The following is a 15777-nucleotide window of genomic DNA, read 5'->3' on the forward strand; positions in this document are numbered from 1 at the left end:
CACTCTAGGACCTCTTGATCATAAGCCTTGATGTAATCGTAATGCCTAAGGTAAGCACATACAAAAGTCATAATACAGCCCCAAGTCGTCAAAGGAATGATAAGGCAGTATTTATCACATGGGAGAATGCATTTGCTGGAGCCAAGTTTTCCTATCATTGTCTTGGTTGCCACTAGTAACTTCATCTACACATGGAAATGACTTAAATACCAATATCCATCCCTAAAAGAGTATGTGTAGATGTGTGTAGATAATATGTAGAATTAAATTTATATGCATAACATAAAATATGTGTATAGGATTATATGTATAGAATTCCATGTCTAAATTCTTGTTGCTGAGTTTAAATTAAGGATACCATAGATTGAAAAACAAATACAAACACCATAAACATGACCTTTAGATCACATTTCAAATGTAGCCACCTACTTTAGGAAAAAAAGAAGAAAAAAAAAATGTTTATATGCTTATCCCACTGACTCTAGTATCTTGTCATTTCCTTTCTAGGCGCCAAAATTCCAGAATGTCCTCACTCTACTGCTAAAACCTCTAGTTCACTTCCTGGAAACATCTATGGCTCACATCTTGTCTCAGAAAAAAAAATCATTGTAGAAAAACTGAAAAAGTAAGAACAGAGTAAAAACTGAAATGTAACATTGAATAAGGTCAAGAGAGAACAACTAATTTTGGGTGGAGAGTTGCTCCTCTCCTCTCCTCTCCTCTCCTCTCCTCTCCTCTCCTCTCCTCTCCTCTCCTCTCCTCTCCTCTCCTCTCCTCTCCTCTCCTCTCCTCTCCTCTCCTCTCCTCTCCTCTCCTCTCCTCTCCTCTCCTCTCCTCTCCTCTCCTCTCCTCTCCTCTCCTCTCCTCTCCTCTCCTCTCCTCTCCTCTCCTCTCCTCTCCTCTCCTCTCCTCTCCTCTCCTCTCCTCTCCTCTCCTCTCCTCTCCTCTCCTCTCCTCTCCTCTCCTCTCCTCTCCTCTCCTCTCCTCTCCTCTCCTCCAAGCAAAACTTGCTACAGCAGCAAAGGGAACTCTCAGCAGATAGTCCCATCTGTTGTCCTTAGGCTGACACTTACCCAAACCCTCTTCTTATGGCAAATATAATTACTATTTACTCTCATTGGTAATTTAAGGCACTGAATCTTTTCCAAGCTTCTGTCAGTTAAGTTGAATTTTAAAAAGACTGGAGAAGGAAGTTGTAATATTTTTCTGGATAGTTTTTCTTTTTATTTTAATTCCACATTTGATTGAGGAAAGGAAAAATATTTTTCCTTTTCCTTCATTCTGGTATTGATCAGTGGGAGGGAAGAACTTGGTTAATTAGATAGGTATAAAAGGCAGAGCTATTCATACTTCTGTACAGTCCTAGGAAATTCAGAATGTTTTTTATAGTTGGCTCATTCTCCTCCCAAGGCTGTACACATGGTTCTAAAAAAAGGACAGAAATGCCATTTTGCAACTACTTTTGAAATTTGTTTTCATTCCATACTTTAATAAATCAAAAGCCTTTCTGACATTTTCTTCAAACTGAATACTACCAGAGAGTCACTTTTACACTGAAAAATAAGAATTTGGAAAAAAATTGTAGTAAGGGCTGAGGTGTGACATGCAGTTCAACACTCAGCTCCAGAGAGGCAGCTAGGAGCTGCGCTCCAACTGCAGATGATGCAGCTTCAGAGGGCACGTTCACATCCAGAAAACAACACTGGAAGTAGCTATCCATCCTTCTCCCTTCCTCTGCTCCTCCCAGTTCTTGTTCCTGCTGACTCCTTTACACAAACATTAGCTGACCACTTTCTTTTTCTGAAATGGCTACATTTCAGTCAGGTTTAATCAGACTGTAAAGCTATGAAAATGCTAGTATTGACTCAAGAAAAAGCACAGAAACATACAGCCAAGGTAGAGGCAGTCTCATGTTAAATGGGCTTAGTCTGATATTAAAAAAGAAATTTCAGAACTCTCATAAACTCCAGGGAAGTCAGACTGGAGAAGCTTTATAACTGTCATCTACTGAAGGATGGCACTAGGCACAGAAAATGTTCTACTAAAGGGCGATTGTCCTACTACAGGAGATGACACCTGTCGCTGAGGTGCTGAATTACTCAAGCAGCAATCATCAGAAAACAGGCACTTTTTGCTTAGACACTAGCCCAGGTGTCATTTAAACCAGTCTCATTGACAATAAAGAAGTCTTCAGTGAAGTGGAGTTTGATTTCCTCGTAGACTTAGACTGTGGTTACTGTCTCTGCCATATTTGTTTGAAAGACATGAGCAGGCTGACCTTTCCTGTCAAGAAGATAGCCTGACATGAGAACACCATAAATAGCCTTGGCTGGATATGTATTCTGCCAGAGTGCCCTTTTGAAGTAATCTTCTTTGGGTCTCAAGAAGGCCAAGATGGTATTTTCCAGAGAAGTGAATACAGATTTTTTTAAACCTGCTGTAGGAGTTTTGAAACTGGAATACACTCACTATGTGATACCATGACATCGTTTTCTAGGTGGTAATATGATCTGCCTGAACTTCCTGAGAAGAAAAAGAAACTATAATTTATATATATATATGTAAATACACATATATACATACATACATACACACACCATCTTTTATTGCATTTGAGATTTTCCTTTTTTGTTGAGACTCTGTGAGTAAAATCCAGAAAGCGTTTGATCTGTAGTCTTTCCAGAAGCAGCAGACAACCTGAACTAGGCGTCATTCTTTTACAGCCTGTCCCTGCGGTGGGACTAAGCAGACAGATCATTTCACTGAAATGAATCACACTTTCTTTCCTACAAAATATCCTTTCAAGCAAATGAATCCACAGAGAAGTTTTAAGACAGCAGTACCTGAATCGTATGTAGTAATGTGACAGCTGATCAATAGCTCTGTCACAGCACTAATAATAAAGACATGCTAACAAACCACACGTTACAGCTAATTGCAGATCTTGAACCTTGCCTGTCTCATCCGCTAAAGTTAAAGCTCAACAAGTGAAAGTAGTGGAGTTTCTTGACTATTTTAGAAGTAGTTGGAGCTGTAGATCTGATCTGCTCTCTTGTAATCTTTTTTTCACTTAAGAAAATCAAGAGAGAGGTATTTGATGACTGAATGACAGTAATCATTGGCATATAATCTGTCATTTTTAACAATAAATCTTTCCACTTGTGATGAGTTACTTATTAAAATAAAATTTGGTCATTTTTATTGGGACAGCATAGCTTCCTGCAGATTTTTTTCCCATTCGAGTGTTATTCTTGAAATTAGCACAAAGTAAGGCAGCTTGTGTTAACCCTTTCTTATGCTAAACAGCCCTTGTTAGTTTAACAGAACAAAAGCTTTGATTGTAAGTGCAAATATGTGTGAGAATGTAGAGCCAAAGCACATTGGTGGCTTTTTTTCTGAATGACTTGCTTTGGTGCAAGTTTCCAAATAAAGATTTAATTGCACCCAATTGCATCAATTACAATATCAAAGCACAGAAGTTATAAAAACAGAAGGTGCATACACAATGGCTGTTTCACAGTCTGTTTTGAAAACAGATTAAACACAGTTATAATGATCATTTCTTCAAAAGAATTTAGAGATTATCAGAAACAGAACAGACTGTGGATTTTAATTGAAAACTCAGTCTGAATTCATTGCGTTCCTCCACCCCAGCCTGGTCTCCTTCACAGCATTCAACAGAATAGTTAATGAGCTGTTTTAACAGGGGCATATTTTAAACCAGGAGATAAATAAGGTTGCAGTACCCAGTTCTTAATATTGCAGTGCCTGTGGTAACTCTGGGTGATCTCACTTCCTACACTTATGCATTGAAGTAATAACACTTAGCACCTGTACGTATAACTTAGCAATTCATTCTAACAACCCAGACACTCTTCACAGGCCCCTCAGATTTGAAAATAATTATCTGTACTTTTCCTAGGAGAAATCTGATTCCCATTTACTTGAAAGCCCTTTGTGACTCTGAAATTTCAGAATCTCTCTCAAGAGAATAAAAAAAAAATAATGCAAAAGAACAGAACGTCTTTTTATATTTTGAATATTAATAAACACAAACCCCTTTGTTTAGACCATAGAAACTCCCTGGAGAGTGTTCTGATAGAAATTATACAATACAGTATATATTAAAACCAAGTGATATCAATAGTACTTTTGAGAAACATCAGGCTAAATTTGAACCTCACCTAGTTGAAAACCTCACCAAATTGAAAATGTTTAATTAATACAGTTTAAAAGTTATCAGATCAAGCTAAGTTCTGCTGCATATTAATTGATTAAAAAAGTTAGGAATATATTGAAAAATGTGGAGACAGTTGATACAATGATTAAGAGAAAGAATTTCTTCGTGAAAATAACATACTGTTTAGGTCAATTCATCTTTTTTTACACAAATATTTTATTTTCTGAGGTTCTTTATTTCCACAAACAGAATGACGTTACAGACCCTCCAGGCCATACTGTTTTTTAATGAAGACTGTTTTAATCTGATTATTTTGCCAAAGCAGAAGTCACTGCTGAGACTGCTTCCCACCTCAAATTAAGCCTTTGGTCTTGTCCACAGGGTGAGATCTGGACCACTTTGACTCTTCCTAAACACACGTATGCGATCTCTCAATTGTCCTCAGCGCCAGGTCAGGGCACACCACTGCTTTGCTGTCATAGTCCATTCAGCTGCTTAGAAACTCTCTGCTGGCCTGGGACCCCACTCCAGGGGCTACACACTTTTATGAATGCAGAAGATACTCCCCCTTCCCCCACCTCCATCCATACAGCACTTGCATTGATTTTGCCTGTGCAAAAAATCAGTCCTTTTATTTTAAGAGAGTGAAAAAAGCTTTTGGAAAAATTGCTGCCTCATAAATTTACTTGTCTTTTTACTCTCCTAAATCTTAAAGCTGAATTCTAACGGTGGTTTAAATCATTGCAAATTTCACTGATGGGATTGAGCATTTTAATCATACTGACATGAAAAATATCTAGTACTATATCCATTGCATAATTTAAAATAAAAATTAAAATAATCTAAAAATATTAGCTAACTTAAGAGTATCAAAGACAGCAGTTAAGGACATTGAAGGATTAGCAATCACAGCCAAAGATAGCCGGGTGGCCAATTCAAACACATTACAAAATGCTTATAAAAAGTAGAAAACCACTGTGGTTTTACATCAGATCGTATATCTGTGCAGTTCTGTCACTGTCTTTTTTTATATTGCAGACAGTCTTGGAAACAAATTTAGCAATCACCTACATCTCACACAAGTTCAAGTGTTGGCCTGACAGCAACTCTGATGGACATGCTCTTCCACTGTCCCTGTGGAGCCACTTTGCATCCTCTGCTGGGTAGAGCCGACAGCCTTGGAACACAGCAGCGTTGTGCCCACAGCCGGTGCGAGCCTTGCCTCGCATGGGGAGCTCAGCTGCCTCTCACAGCAAGCGTCACTGTGGGAGGAAGAGGCAGAGAAACCTCTCATGTGCATAGGGTTGGAACAGTGACATATTTTGTTCTTTACACACAGGGAAAAAATGTATCTCTTATGTAATCCTAATTTGCCTATTGTCATGTAGTGGAAGCATGCGAGGTGCCCGAGATGACAAAGGCCACAACAACAGTTTGCAATTTCTCTTAAATTCAGTGTATGGCATGGAAACTAAGTGAGTCTTGGATTTTGGGTGGTGTAAGAACCCCAGCAGGGTCAATGGGCATGGGCCAGGCAAGTGCCTTATGTCTTCAGCTTTACCACTGAGATCACAACTTCTAATAGTCTCCCTTTACTGTCTCTGAAACATCTCACTATTATTTTCCTTTTTTTTAGATACGTATGCTCCAGCCTTGAAATAATAAACAGACACTGGGAGAAGGATACAGTGGTTTAGAGAAGAGATGATTGAGTAACTCAAAAATCTTTGAACAAAAGAGAAGAAATTCCATAAAATCATCTATTTGTTTTAATTACCTGGTACTGTGAGGCCAAGATGTTTCAAAGTCAAATGACTGTTATGAGCTCTTAAAATCTATATTTGGATAGATAAAAAAATATCACTGAGCATTGCTGTTGCCTCCACCTTGTAAGGAATGAGCAAATGGCTTCCAGGATATCTGCAGCCACTCACTCAGGCAAGTGAGTCAGTGGCTCTGGTGAGCCACCAGTGTAAATGAAAAGTGGGGACAGGAACTAGCTCTGGGAAAGACTCCACGTAGAAGACATATACAGTTTATGCCTGCACATTTCCAGAAAGAAGAATGAAAATTTTGTTCCCCACCCCCCCTCTGCCACTCCCACCCAGTAATACTTGATTTCTTCTTTAAAACATAGTACTAATGAACTTGAAGTATCTGAATTAATAAAGGCTATCTGCAGAAGAGGGAGAACATTGGGCTGCAGCAGAATAGAAATGAACACAGAGACATTTTGCTAACCACACACACAGTGCAGCTAACCTCAGGGGCAGAAGAGCCAGGTGCTACATTTAAAAAATGCATTGTAAAGGTTTTCTCATTTTACACGTTTAGGGACAAGCCCAGCAGGACAACACTGGTGTGAGGCCAGGAGATTTACTCTGAATTCACACCATCGCAATATAGCAGAATTAGCTTTGCAGTCTCTGGGGAACAGCTCCCTTTTGGTCGAAGTATTTTACAGACAGGTTGCCAGGGACTGAAATCCAGTGGAAACAGCAGTTCCCACTCTGGGAAAGAAGGAGGGGTACGAGAGATACTGGCAGGGCTGCAAGCAGAGATGAGCGGCAGTAATACTGAATACTGGATGCTGGACGAGTTGGAGAGCAAAGGGGGAGAGAAGGGTCGTGAATGGTAGAGTTCACTTGGGAGAGGGGCACTGGAAAAGTAGTTTGAGAAATGCTGCAGCAGAAGCCTTTTTTTCCAAATCCCTTCTTTTCCATTGTTGTTTCCTTGAACAAAAGCAGCCCATGCAAAGACAAAGGCTTATAAATAACAGGCCTGACACATATTTCCTCATCTCAGTACCAAGTATCTCCTGTGATATTTGCAACTCTTATACCATAAAAAGAAATGCTTGAATACAGAGCTCATTTCCCAGTTTCTGAGAAAATGACGTCCTCTTCCCACTTGCCAGTTTCCCACATCTCTCTGTGCTTAGTACTGGTGGCCTGCCTTTCCCTGTCATTGTAGTAGCTGTTCTCTTTTCCATCAGCCACAGCCTCACATTTGGTAACCTTTGCCCTTCCATTTGACCGGAGCCAAAATGCCACGTTTAGAAAACTAACGTACTGAAGAAAATGGAAGTGTGAAGCTGGGTAACCCAACATGCTGTTATCTTAACACTGTTTGTCACTGATGTTTACGTTCTAGAATTTACCTGTGAATTCTAAATTCAGGAAATATTTTCTAAAGGAACTGGAGCATTTGAAAACGTCTGATCTCCTTACCAGCCCAGTTTTCTTTAAAATTGAACCTCTACCAACACGTTAAATTTGAGGCAGAGCAAATATTTACTGAATAAAGAATAGTACTTTACCTGCAGGCTTCTTTGAAGTCTTCTTGTCATTATTAGAAATTTCGTTGAATTATCTTGCCATCCTCCAATGTTCTGCTGACACAGAGAGCTTCACCTTCTTTTTGATCCTAGAAGTGAAGCCATGTGGAAATGATTGAGAGTGACGTCATGAGTTCAGCATTATGATTTAAATTTGGGATCAAGCAGGAGGAGGGGAAAAAAATTACACGCATCCATGATTATGGTGTTTGGGTCATTCAGATGCAGGTTTAAAAAAATAAGGTCTTGTCTCAGTGAATATGAAAAGTACCATGAGATCTTTTAATGGGAACTATTATTTGCCCTCATATACATAGTCTAAACTTTGGCTTCTTCCCCAGTCGGTCACTGTTTATGTGACTTTCTCATTGCTGTTATCTGTACTGGAGGTAACTGTGTTTGGTGACACTGCAAGTAAATAAATTTTAGACTTTTTAGAAGGAGAAGCAGGTGTTTCTGTAAGCTTCGGGCCCCTTTCTGGCCTCTCAAGTTGAGCATCCAGATCACAAAACACTCAAACCCACTGAGTTTAAAATATTCACCTATGATTATTGTAGTAAAATTCAGGCAAATGTCTGGAAGGTGACTGTCTTAGAAAGGACATTTACATACAGAAAAAGTTGAACAAATAAATGACCAATCAGAAAAAAACAGCTTAAAGAGAGAAACTTAAGGAACTGCTTAGTTCATAACAATGAAGACTAAGAAGGGAGTGACCAAATGTCATCAGGAGTCCACCAGGAAGAAGGCTCCTCCATCCACTAGCAGAAGCGGTGCTGGAGGGTGACACTGAGGGTGATTTGGCAAGGTGCTACATGCATGTTTTCTCAGTCAAAGTAAGTCATGACAGGAACTCACTACTAAGAAAATACCATCTCCTCATGTCACGAAGAACAAAAGTGGCCCCCTTTATATGACTTGCTTCATCCAGTCTTGGATTCTGCTTTATTCTGTGCATTTTACTGCATTCAGATCAGAAGAATCTGGGAAGAATAGGTACACAGGACTGTTAAGTCTTTCCACAAATTGTATAAGCCTAGAAAGGCCTTGGGAATTTATCCTCCTTTCTTTTTTTTTTTTTTTTTTTCTTTTTAAGCCATAGGTAATTGGAATGTGAAGACAAGTTTTCTTATAACAGTTTTATAGCAATGTAAGCAATGAGGGTTGAGGACAATATGTCCTCAGCAGTTGTGGTAGTGTGTAAGAGGACATCAGAAGCATTATAGCACACGTAAAAGTGACCTGGGATCTAGACAAAAAATTCAGTTCTTTGAGTTTACAAGCCAGGTGGTAGATACCTGTGTTTTCTTAAATAGAACTATATATCTTTTGCCACCAATGAATAATGTTCATCTCTAACTTCTGATTCAACACTATGCTCATATTAAAAGTATATAAATATTTCTCTGCGTGTGAATATCTAGATTCATATACATTCTGTGACTTGTAGTATTCATTAAATCTCTCTTGTACCACACACACAAACAACACCAGCAAATTAATCAGACAAGAACTTTCAGCCCCAAGGCTCATTTCAGTGTTTAAGCTTTTCCAGGGATGTATGTGTCAATGTCTTAATAAGGCAAGGACACCAATTTACTTGCCTGAAAACACGTGCTCAAACTCAGGAAACCATACATGTGGTGGGATAGGAGTCATTTGTTTTCACAGAGGGGAAAAAGTAGATTCACTTTCTCACTTCAATTCACAGCTGATATACTTGCTACTGTGGAAAAGCTTCCTTGGAGTTTTCTGCTGTAGAGCTAACTCCAAAGGGGACTTACAGTCATGATCCTGGTTAGTCCATCTGACTGCAAGTGGTTACTGTCTTCCACAGTCCTTTAACTTAAGCATTAAAGAGGAATCTAAATTGAGATGTGGTCTTTATGAAAGCAATCCTTCCAAATGGAGTAATTTGGAAAGATTTATACAATAAGCACAAGTTTAAAAAAATAAAAACATGCATTATACATGATGTATGCAAAGCAACATGTAGATATTCACGTTTATCTCACTTTCTAGTAAATATGAAAGATCACATGCAAATTTATTTTCAGAAAAATTCTGTAATTTACATAAGAAAGTTAAGATTATAATGTTTAGATGGTTATACATAACACTGATTTTATTTGTCTGTTAATTGAATTTACTCTCTTTATAAATTGCTCTCTGTAGTTCAAAATGGTGAAGAGCCATTGCTTACATCATATGGTAAGCACAGCTTTCATATTGTTGTGTTAAATACAATTTGCTGACTGAAACACGCTTAAAACCCAGAGTTACTCTGTAAGCAAAGACCTACAGGGAAATTTGTTCAGGAGTTACCATCCTGAAGGAGAGATGAAACTACCACCTCCACCCAGGAATTTCCAGGGCAAAGGCAGAGACCTTGCAGCAGAGACAGCTGTCCTGGGCAGCAGCCTGCAGGGAGAAACTACAGTAGGTCCACGCCTTGTCTGCCCAGCTCACAGTTCCATGTAGGAGAGAAAGCTCACTTTCATCATGGTGTTGGACTACTACGTTGTATCACTTTCACCATGTGCTTGGTATAATATGCTGGATTAGGACTAATTCCTCATCATTATTCCAACAACTTTAGATCCAAATAGCAAGTATGGGAAGAAGCTGTTTCCAGCAGACATGGAGAATAGGTAGCTAAGGGCAGTCATAGGGTAGCATATTAGCAGACTGCAGTTAAATACTCCCTGCTGACGACATTACAAATTCCAGCTATATCCAGCTTCCCTGCAAGACATCTGTGATGGTGGACCACAACCGGGGAGGACACGATACACATGTCCCCTTCCCAGGCAGCTCTTGCTGCCCATGGTTAGAGGGATTAACAACTTGTCAGCCCTCGGGGCCAAAAGCTGGCCAAAGGATGAAGTCCCTTATTTTTCTTTGCTAAGCAAATGGAAATACTTGCCTTGCTGGAGTTGCAGTAAGCTTTCACTGAGCATTTCGGTATGGCTTGCCCAATACAGTGTATATACTATGTGTAGATACTTCTGCACAACATGAATTTTTCTGGATGTTAGAGTCCAGGGCTATCTTTTCACCGCTTTGTAAAGACGTCAGTTGCACTCAAGTTTCCTTCCTTGCCCCTAGTTTTCTTCCATTCCTACCCTGGCTTTCTTAAGCTTCCCAGGCCATATGGCTTTGATGGACCCACCCAGTCATAAATCCCACCAGTCCCCAGGCTGTAGCCCTGAATCTGCTGTAGCAATTTAATTTGAGCCATATACTTTCTGGGACAGCAATTCCATACTTATTTAAAGCAATCCAGTGAAAAAGGAACTGTCTGAACTTAGACACTGACTTCAATGAAGATTTTGCCTGTGTATGCACAGCAGAACTGAGCTATTAACTGCTGATAAAGGACTGGCTCTTTGAAATATATTTTGTACTTTGATGTTTTTTTTAAGAAGGAAGTTAAGAGAAGTTAAAAGAACATTTAGATTCAATGATCAAGTATTCAAAGCACTTAGAAGTTCTCAAATTAAGGTGGCATTTAATAAGGCGTGGGTCACTTACATACAAGTTTAAGGCTATACTTGGGAATAAAACCAGTCTTCTACTTCTGTGCCATCACAGTGTTCTTTGACTCTTATAAATCTCATTCATCTACACGCCTCTTTTTGCATGTTTATTCCAGCCTCTTTCAAATCTGCAGCTTTCTATATTAGTTAGGTTATTTCTTCCCCCTTCTCCTCTTTTATGGCAAACAGTATGTTCTTTCCAGTCTAGTAAATATCAAATAATGTCAGGTGAGATATGTGTCTCTCTTGCTCTTCTGGGAAGGTACAAGATCAACCCAGCTGTTGTATCAGAGCTGTATGAGGGTGGAGCATGTTCAACGCCCTGAAATTTTTTGAAACTCTGCAATTTTCAGATATATATACTTCAGCCAATTGTAGATAGATTTTCAAAGGGATGTCAAGGAATAATACATTCTTATTCTCTGTTGCAAAATTTTTAGTCTCTTATTGGGAATATTCTATTTTCTATAAATAATTAAACATCCCAGCCAAAGCAAGTCTGTTTTTATAGGCCCAATGGTTATCACATTTCTCTGGTCTACTGTTCATATCCCTGTTTCAATCTAGACAGCACAGCAACTTTTAATTTGGTGTTCTAGATATCAGGTAAATGATGTAACCAGCAGGCTTTTCTCACATTTCAGTGAAAACAATTCCAGGAGATCATTTATTCGTTCTAATGTCAACTAAGCAAATTTTCATTTCTTGGCCACACGTGGCCTTGAAAAGTGTGCCTTCTGGTACAGATTAGTATTAGTGGGAACAGTTTGAAATCAGTCTTATCATCTTACTAGAAGAAACAGTCTTTACTCCTTAAATGTCTGAAGATCTAAGTTAAAGTCCTTACTTCACAAACACTTGTATATCTGAGCTTTAATCAGCTCCTGTAAAGCATGTTTTTTTCTATTGCTGTACCCATCAAGCTTCAAGTTCATTTTAGAAGATCAGTATGCTATATCATAAGACAACAAAACACTATGTTACAGCCATCTGTGTTTGTTCCTTGATAAACAGGAGGAGGTTTTTAAAAAGGACTTTTGGAATGCAAAAGAAGTTCCCAGCTGAAAACACGATTAATCCCCCAATGCTCCAATGATGAGATATAGAATAACAGAGGATGACTAGCAGACAGAACAGAGGATGTCTTCTCTTGTGGACACACATAGATGCCATCTGGGGTGCCCAGTTGTCTCATTTTCCCCTCTGTATTTAGCTCCCAATGTAAGAGGGAAATCAAAGAGCAATGATCACCTGAGAAATGGTTGCACTACCTGTGGTATCACCATCACCGAGCCATGTGGGGATAGGCTGACTGAGCTCTTGCATCCTCTGGCTTTGTCAAATGATGTCAAGCATGGAAAGATGCAAGCATTTGCAAGGGAAACTTTTAGTTCTGCTCAACTTACTTGAAAAGAAACTTTCGAGATGTTAGGGTGGAAGAAGGTGAAAAGAGAGGGAGAAAATAAATGTTATACCTCCCATATGAGTTTTAACATTTGTTTAATCAAATGATGCTAAAGTACAGGTCACTTGATTTATAATTTTTGTAGCGCACACTTTCTTGAGGGAAAACACTCGGAGACTAGAAGCTTTTGGGAATAATATAGCATAATCTGGAAAAAAGTTGGTGTGTTTATGCTGTGTTTTGTAACTGACCACTAATTCCCCATATTAGTCTGTAGTTAACTCTCTCTTTGTTTAAGTGTGTAATGGGCTGCTGAGTCAAATATTTTACTGAGTTCAATTTATGATAAGTATGCTGGTCAAATGCTCTGGTAATGTGCATTAAATGAGTTGCAAAGCAATGATTGAGTTACATCGCCTTCCCACTGGAGCGCTAGTAAAAAACTTTATACTTTACAAACTATCATGACTCTGTATATGTCACATGAAATAAGGTATTAAAATGTTTTAGAGAGCTTTAAAAATTTTATTGGTACTTTTCTGGTATTGCTCCACCTATAAAGCTAGACTTCCTTAATTAGTAAGGGTCTACGCTCAGGAAAAAAAATACAAAATGTCTGAGAAGCATTGGACCCTGTAAATTTTAAATATCCCAACTATCGTAGGTTTTGCTGTCATACAGCTAAATAAAGCACAGTTACACCAAGTGGTCATCCACCCTAGTGAGAAAGTTCATACAGATTAATCAGTATATTCCTTTGGGGTTTGTGATGTAATTTCAAAGTGACTTAAGTTCTTGGTTTGGGGGAATTATTTTATTTTTCTCAGGTTCTTTCTGCATATTAAAAGATCACTGCATACAGAAGAGTAATTAGCTATTATATACATCATAATAGTATCCAGTCAAATCATTTATAGCTGTAGATGGATGGATCAGTGGCACCCTTGTGAGAAAACATTTCTCACAAAAGGAAGCAGTTGGACATTCTAACTGATTAAAAACTCACAGAGGAGCATACAAATTCGATGTCCTAGCAAAATCAGGCAGTCGTAGTTTTTTCAAGTGCTGGCTACTCCTCTGGTAGTTTGTCCGATGGACATACGCTTGAACAGAGCACTGGAGCCCTGCACACTTCCAAATGAGGCCTGGAGCCATAGATGTCTGTGCTGATCTGCACTTTAACCCTTTCTTGCAGCTGAATTTTTCTGCCTTGGCAAGTACCCAATTTGCAATGTATAGATTTCTTAAATTGTACCAGGGACTTAGCTATGCTGACCCTAATGCACAAAATTTACAACCCTGGAGACCTCCATAAAACAGCTTCTGCTCTTAAGGCCCATGAGCGGAGCGAGAAGAGGGCAAACAGCCATGCTAGCCCTCGCTGAGAGGGGGCAGTTGACTGGGATAAGGCTGTTGAATAACGGGGAAAGCATAGCTAGGACCACCTCTCACCACAACACCCTAACTGCACTGGAGCACTGCTGTAGGAGCTTTTCTTTGCTCTGACCCTAAAGAGCTGTGTCTCAACTGTGTTTTCTTTTTGCTTATTGATGATACAACTTACATTACAGTCCCATAATGGTGTTTTGCCGCTATGTGTTTAAATGATCTTATTCTTTTCTGCATTAAACCAGCTCGCTACCATGGTCTCAGTAACAGCTACTAAGTTTCTTTCTTTCTTTCTGCCTCTTATTTAGGTTATAACCTTATATAGGTTATATAACCTTATTAGGTTATTTTCTTCATCTAAAAAAGTTAGGCAAATTCAGAAGAGTGGGAAAAGGCACAGGGTACCCTTTCTGCTTCCCTCTGCAGATTCTCGTGGCTGCCTCTGCACCTGCTCCTCACTCATTTTTAAGGCTGAGATGCTACAGAGACTCTGAAGCATCGCCCAGGTTTCACAACAGTGTGCCATCTGAAAAGATCCAGACAAATGCTGCTGCTGATTTCTTGCTTAGGATACCATGGCTGTACAAACTACCCTGAGGAAAAGCAACTAGGATAGTGGGAGCTGTACTTTAAACAGGCCCTTTGGAGGCTACATCTGCACTACAGCTGGCAGTGGTTTGACTGCAGAATAACAAATAATTTTAAAGTCACTGGTGAGAGGGGGATGGTACTTGCTGCAGCAATGAGACGCCACAGCTTTGGTTATAGTTGCTGCTAGCAGTACTCTGCTGTTATGAGGACCTGAGATTAACTCTAGCTCTAATATATTTACATACTTCCGATTGCAACAAGGACAGTAAATGGCAGGACCTGAAAGTGGCTTAGCATTAGTCTAACAGCTGTCCGAATATCTCTCTAGAAATATGGAACCAGCAAATTTTCTGTGTAGATTATGGTGGAAGCTAATGAGATTTGCAACTCACTATATGTATGAAGAAGGATCTTTAGCCTGATGTACCTGAAACTATCAAAGTTAACACTTAAGATCTCACAGTATTTCACCTCTGCATGCAAGCCTTGCTAATAGCTAAAAATAAGGGCCTGGCAAGAAGCACCACATGATCACTTTGTGCATAAGTGATGGTATAAGTATATAAGCAAAGCATTTTTAATAGTAACTGAAATACTAATATGTATTTTTAATATTTGTGGCTAGACCATCTAGATATCAGTAGAATCCCTCTATGTGGGACTTTGCACTTCAGTTACCGCTTATCTAATACACTTTTGTGGGACCTAAATCTGATTTGAAACATCTGCATCACACTTCTGGAGTGTCAGATGGACACTTACACTTTTCTGTATGCAGTTCTTAAGTTTTCCCCTACAGCCTCTTCAAGGGACCATCTTTATGTCAGATGGTGAAGAGGAGAATATAGTAGCTCCAAAAAGAGTTAGGGATGGCTGCCTTAGCCTAGAGCATAACAAGAAGCAGCTTACAATACAGTTCTTTAAGAACAGAAGTATCCCTCACTCACCCACATCCTCTCTGCAAGACAAATCAAAATTTCCTTTTGCTTTGTCCCACATCCAAATTACTCATCTTTTGAACAAAAGAGTTGTTATTATTAAAGCATATGAGTTCCCAACACAGTGGCAGGTTTTTGGAGGTTCTTTTTTCAGGTCAATTAAGATGGGCAGAGCATTTCATGGTGGTTCTCCTCTGCCTTCAGCACGTATTCCCACTGTAGTTTAATGTGATAAGCTGGCATCGCCTCCTGCTTGCTCTCCTTTGCTCTGCTCCTCCCGTTGCCTGTCCCTCTGCCTCTTTCCTTCCTCAACTCTTACCTTCCTTCTACTCTTGCCTTGCGGCAGAGTCCATTAACTCAGAGATTTAACTCACCAAACCAGAAGACAATTGCCCATG

The sequence above is a fragment of the Cuculus canorus genome, chromosome 2 (assembly GCF_017976375.1).
Source record: "Cuculus canorus isolate bCucCan1 chromosome 2, bCucCan1.pri, whole genome shotgun sequence".
Classification (NCBI taxonomy): Eukaryota; Metazoa; Chordata; class Aves; order Cuculiformes; family Cuculidae; genus Cuculus; species Cuculus canorus.